The sequence below is a fragment of the Geotrypetes seraphini genome, chromosome 7 (genome assembly GCF_902459505.1).
Source record: "Geotrypetes seraphini chromosome 7, aGeoSer1.1, whole genome shotgun sequence".
Classification (NCBI taxonomy): Eukaryota; Metazoa; Chordata; class Amphibia; order Gymnophiona; family Dermophiidae; genus Geotrypetes; species Geotrypetes seraphini.
The window spans coordinates 195,176,787-195,182,786 of record NC_047090.1 but is presented as its reverse complement, the minus strand read 5'-3'; positions in this window follow the sequence as shown (position 1 = coordinate 195,182,786).

Genomic DNA, 6,000 nt, shown 5'->3' with positions numbered 1-6,000 from the left:
GGGCTTTTCACCAGCAGCTACAATACTTGCTAGTTCTCAAGGCAGTGGTGCTAGTGCCTCCGCAGTAGTGTGGCATAGGCAGGTATTCGTTTTACTTCGTGGTGCCCAAGAAAGAGGGGACCTTTCAACCCATCTCTAGATCTGAAGGGGGTCAACAGGGCTCTGCGGGTTCTGTCTTTCCATATGGAAACCCTGAGGTTGATCATTTTAGCAGTTCAGCTGGGGGGGATTTTTGACCTCTTTTGATTTAATGGAGGCGTACTTGCATGTTCGGTCTGGCCACGGCTCCGGACATCCACGAAGACATAGTAGGTATAACAGTGGCCTTGCACAAGGAGGGCATTTTGGTTCACCCCTATCTGGATGACTGGTTGATCAGAGCAAAGTCTTTTCAGGAGAGCTCCTGAGTTATGGCTTGGGTTGTGGAGTTCCTGGGATGGGTAGTCAACCTGTCTAAGAGCCGGTTGGCTCCGTCTCAGCGCCTGGAGTACCTTGGGGTTCTTTTCGACACCAGCTTGGGGAAAGTCTTCCTGCCAGCGGCCCGAGTGGTCAAATTTTAGTCACAGATTTGCCTTCTGATGGGATCCCTGTATCCTCGGGCTCAGGGTTTTTTCCAGGTCTTGGTGTCTATGACGGCATCTCTGGATGTGGTTCGGTGGACCCGAGCTCACATGCGCCCACTTCAGCATGCTCTGCTTTAGTAGAGATCGCCTCAGGTACACGATTTGGACTCTCCCATTCCTCTTCAGAGGTGGGTTCGTCACAGTCTCCATTGGTGGCTCCATTTTTCCAATCTGGTGCAGGGGGTGAGTCTGGATCAGCTCTCATGGCCAGTTCTTATGGACACCAATCTCCTCGGTTGGGGAGCTCAGTATTTTGGTCACTCAGCTCAGGGCTGCTGGTCTCAGGAAGACGCATCTTGGTTGATCAATGTTTTGGAAACCAGAGCCATCCAGCTGGCGTTGCTAGCGTTCCAAACATTGTTGACGGGTAAGTGTACTTGGGCTCTCTTGGACAATGCCACAGCAGTGGCTTATGTCAATCAGGAAACAAGAGTCTGCTCTGCTCAGTTGGGCAGACTCTCATCTGGACATCTCGGCTTCCCACATAGTGGGGGTAGAAAATGTCCAGCCGGACTTCCTCAGTTGTCACATGCTAGTTCCCGGAGAGTGGTATCTTGATCCTGCAGCCTTCAAATTGATTGTGCAGGCTTGGGGGCATCCTATCATGGATCTAATGGCCCCGAGTGTCAACACCAAAGTACCTCAGTTCTTCAGTCAGTGTAGGAATGTTCAGGCCGAGGGGTTGGATGCTCTGGTGCAGCCCTGGCCAATGGCAGGTCTCCTATTTGTGTTTCCTCCGTGACCGATGGTGGGCAGAGTTCTTTACATTGCTTGGCACCCCAGTTTTGTGATCCTGGTGGGTCCAGACTGGCCTAGGCACCCATGGTACACAGATCTGATTCATCTTCTGGTTGTAGATTTTCTTTTGCTGCCTCTCTTGCCTGATCTTCTGTGTCAGGGGCCCATTCCAATGTTCGATCGGGGTCCCTTTTTTGTCTTTCGGCTTGACTCTTGAACAGGAACGTTTAGGTAAGAAAGGTTATTCAGATAAGATAATCTCCACTCTCGGGGTCTCGGAGGCTTTCCACTTCTCAGGCTTATGTATGTGTTTGGTGTATTTTTTAAGAGTAGTGTGCTGCACGGGGGTGATTTCCTTTCACGCCCTTTGCCTCACATCTTGGTTTTTTTTTTGCAGGATGGCCTGGATAGGGGCCTGGCCTGGTCTTCTCTCTGGGTTCAGCAGGCAGCTTTGTCTGCATTTTGTGGTTTGCTGCATGGTAAGTGCTTGACGTCTTTCCCGGATGTAGTTTGCTTTTGAGGGTGACAAAATTGATTTGGCGTTCGGTTCTGACTTGAGATCTCAATCTGATCCTGTTCGTGCTCCCTCCCTTTGAGCCCCTGAGTTCCTGCTCGTTAAAGGGTCTTTCTCTCAGGGCAGTGTTCCTGGTAGCCATTATTTCTGTGAGACGTGTTTCTGATTTGCATGCTTTCTCGTGTAGGCCTCCCTTCCTGGAGTTTTCTAGGGAGCGGGTTGTGCTGCGGCTTCCTGCCAAAGGTGGTCTTGCCTTTTCATGTCAACCGGCCCGTAGTCCTGCCGGTCTTGGGTAGCCAGGAGGGCTCTTCAGAAGAGGCTGTTACGTAAGTTGGATGTCTGTAGGGCCCTTCACTGTTGTTGAGCAGATCCAGGAGTTCCGTAAATCAGATCATCTTTTTGTCCTCGTAAGGGGGACAGCGCTTCCAAGGCTACCATTATGCATTGGATCAAGACTATTGCTTCTAAAAAAGTCTGTTCCAGACTTTCTTCAGGCTCATGCCACTTGGGGTCAGGAGCTCAGTGGGCTGTGTCTTTTCTGGTGCCTCCAGTGGATATCTGTAAGGCTGCGGTTTGGTCTTCTCTGTATTCCTTCGTGTGTTACTACCGTGTGGACATTCAGGCACGTTGGGATGCAGTGTTTGGGTTAGCGGCCCTCTGAGGATCCCACCCATGATGGTTACTGCTTTGATATGTCCCATCAGTGACACTGTACTGGTCATGAGCGATGCTAAAGGAGAAATTTGGTTCTTACCTGCTAATTTTCTTTCTTTTAGACTCTAGACCGGTACAGCACCCCATCTTGTCTGTTTGTCCGTTCTTTATGTGAAGATTTTGCTTTTCTGCAGGTTCTAGTAGTTTTCTAGGGCCGGGGGGATCAAAGAACAGTGGATATGGCTCAGCTGGTGTAGCTGTGGGGAAATTTTACTGCAGGGACTTGTTCTTTGCACTTTCCAACAGCATTCCTATATGTTTAGTTTGTTATCCCTATTTGGAGTGTTCTGTTAAATCTTAGCACTTAGTTCTGCTTGGCTATTCGTCAGACTGGTTAGATACCGTGGGGCCCAAAAAAGGCACTAGGTCTTAGTTTCGGGGATGTCTTATTCTTTCATGTAATGATCATCTCCCCTCTCCTCCACCCCAATTCTTCCTATTTCCTTTCTCTCCCCATGTGCATCTTTCCTCCCCTCACCCATCCCCTTGGACAGTATCTCCTTCCCTCCCATCCCGTGTAGCATCTTTCTAACCCCCTGCCGCGCACTCCCCACCCCCACTGAACCAATCTCTCCCATCCGAACCGCGTTGGCAGCAAACTACACAGGCTGCTTTGCAGCCTTGCGTTCCTGATGACATCATCAGTGATGCAGTAGAGGAACGCCCAGGAGATAGGCCATGAAGCAGCCTGTGTAGATTGCTGCCGACGCTGTTATAAGGTATTCTTGTCTTGCGGTTCGGATGGGAGAGATGGGGCAGGAGGAAGTGCTACTGCTGCTGGCGACTAGGGCTTATATTAAGACCTACCCCAAAAATCGTACTAGGACTTATTTTCGGGGAAACATGGTAGTAGGGCTGCTGCCCGGGTTTCCTATTCACCAATTTAAATCGGGTGAATTGATTCGAATCGATTCACTTAAAAAAAAATCAGCCTCCTGATTTGGTGACTGACCCTCCCCCATTACCCCCTAAAGCAGGAGCGGTAATGCTGCCTCTTCCCCCGGCCTCCTGCTCTTGCCTAAATTACTGGCAGCCTGCAGAGGATTGCTGGTACTTTAGCGATCCTTGCAGCCTGCCTTTGGACTCCTCAGCTGTCCTTCCATCTGCTGCAATCCTGCTTCTGACGTCAGAGGAGGGATGGGGCCACAGCAGAGGGAAGGACAGCTGTGGAGGCCGATGGCAGCCTGCAAGGATCGCTAAAGCACTGGTGATCCTCTTTGCAGGCTGCTCTGCTAGAGGCCAGGGAGGAAGCTGCGGGAACATGCAGGCTTTCAGTGGAGGCCCTGGTGTAGATGTACACAGGGAGGGAGGGAAGGGGGGGTTCAAAGACATGCATATGCTGGACTGGGGGGGGAAATAATGGGTCTAAAAACAGGAGGGGGAGAGAGATGTTGGACAATAGGATTTAGGGAGGGAAGGAACAGAAAGGGAGAGAAGTTAGACATAAGGGATGGTATGGGGGGAGGATAGAGATGCTGGATAGGAGTGAAGGTGGGAAGAGAATGGGAGAGATGCAGGATGAAAGGGTAGTTAAGAAAAGGAGAGATGGTGGATCTGGGGATGGTGGGGTCCATCGCTGCAGCTGCGGGGATGGAGACAAAAAAAAAAGGAAAGATGCCAGACCTCCGGGACGAGAAGGACAGAGATGGAAGATGGATGGTTAGCATGGAGAAAGGAGACCGTAGCAAGCACGTTATCAGAGGACAACCAGAGCGTGGGACAAACATGATTTGAATAATGACCAGACAACAAAAGGTAGAAAAAATAATTTTATTTTTTGTGATTACATTATGTCAGATTTGAAATGTGTATCCTGCCAGAGCTGGTGTTGGACCCCCAAACATGAGTTAGGATTTAACAAAGAGAGGAAGTCTTTTTTGTTTATACCACAGCGTCAGTGTGGGTAGGAGAGGGCAAAGGAGATGAAGAGGCTATAAAATAAACCATCCAGGATGTTTGCAAAAAACACCCAATTGGGCAGGAAAATTGAATCAAAAAATTGATTCAATAGGCTGAATTGAATCAAATCAAAAATTTTTTTCCTGAATCGGGCAGTACTATTAGAGAGCTACAGCTATTAGTATTATAATCAAAATTTGGTCTGTCTCCACCTGCTGGTCACAGTGAGCTATTACCCAGCAATGAAGCTGTACTGGTCTGGAGAGTCTAAAAGAGAGAAAAGCATGCTCCACCCCCTTAGCCTGAGAGCTAGCAAATGGATCCAGTTACAATTTCTGCAAGTAATCCGTGCAGAAGTCTTTGTAGTTGCTCTGCTTATCTTTTTGCTTAGTTCATTCTGTTTAGTGGCTTCAGTACCTTGAGACCCCTTCAGGTGGTGCCCTGTTGGAGGAAAGGATGCAGTCCCGTGGTGCCGGACTGCTGCTTCAGAGAGAAACTGATGGATCTGTGGAGCCAGCCTGCTGTTTCACCCTTCTTTACCTTGGGGTTCCTTCCCCTGGGAATTCGCTTGCCTGTTGACTTTATCATGGGTTTCAAGTGCAGGTTGTGTGCAGCTGGAGTGAAACCCCTGTGCAAGGTGCTGGCTGCGTTTCCCACCCCCGACAACTTGGTGAGGATCCGTGGGGGTGGAGGTCAGTCTGTCTGGCTGACTGAAGATCTTCGAGTCTGGTCATTTAGAGCAGTTTCGGAGGCTGAAAAATCCTTCCCTCCATTTTGACACAGTGAAAAGTGCTGACATGCTGGTACTGCAGAAACTGAGTAATGCTCCATTATGTCCTTTGGAACTGCAAGGGTGGATTATTAAAGTTGTTTAAAAACTGTTTTTCACGGTCTGAAGGTAGGGTGCAGGTCCCCCAGACCACTTTGCTCTTTTTAGTGTTAATTCATGGTGGTGGCTATCTTGGATTTTAAAAATGATCTTTTTTTCTTTTATTTCTGCCTCAAAAACCTGATTTGCTACAAAATCATTTGGGATGGACTCCCCAGCCTGACAAAAAAAAATCCCACTCTTCAAAGCATAGGGTATAAACAGGGAAAGGAAAAAGATCTCAGAAACCTACTTGGTGACAGGGAATAAACCTTAGCCAAGTCTGACAAGGTTCCACGTTTCATTCATTGATCCTGAAAAACCTTCCTATTTTATTTTTTAGTTATAGTAATTTTGATCTTTTTATTAATGATTTATCTTAAAATCTCCAATAAAACCATATTTCCGTGTATGGTGTTTAATATAGCTTCAAGGTTCTTATCTTAATTGTTGCAGATAGCCACAGCCCGACGGGACCTGTTTTGCTTCAATTACTGGGCTTCTTACTGAGCAGCAACGCTGAGAAAGCTAGTAATTGTGGCCAGCTGGGCCCTGTAGGGCTGTGGCTGCCGGCAACATTTAAGAAACTATGTTGAACACCATTCACATTAATATGGTTTTAATGAAGATTTTAAGATATAGTC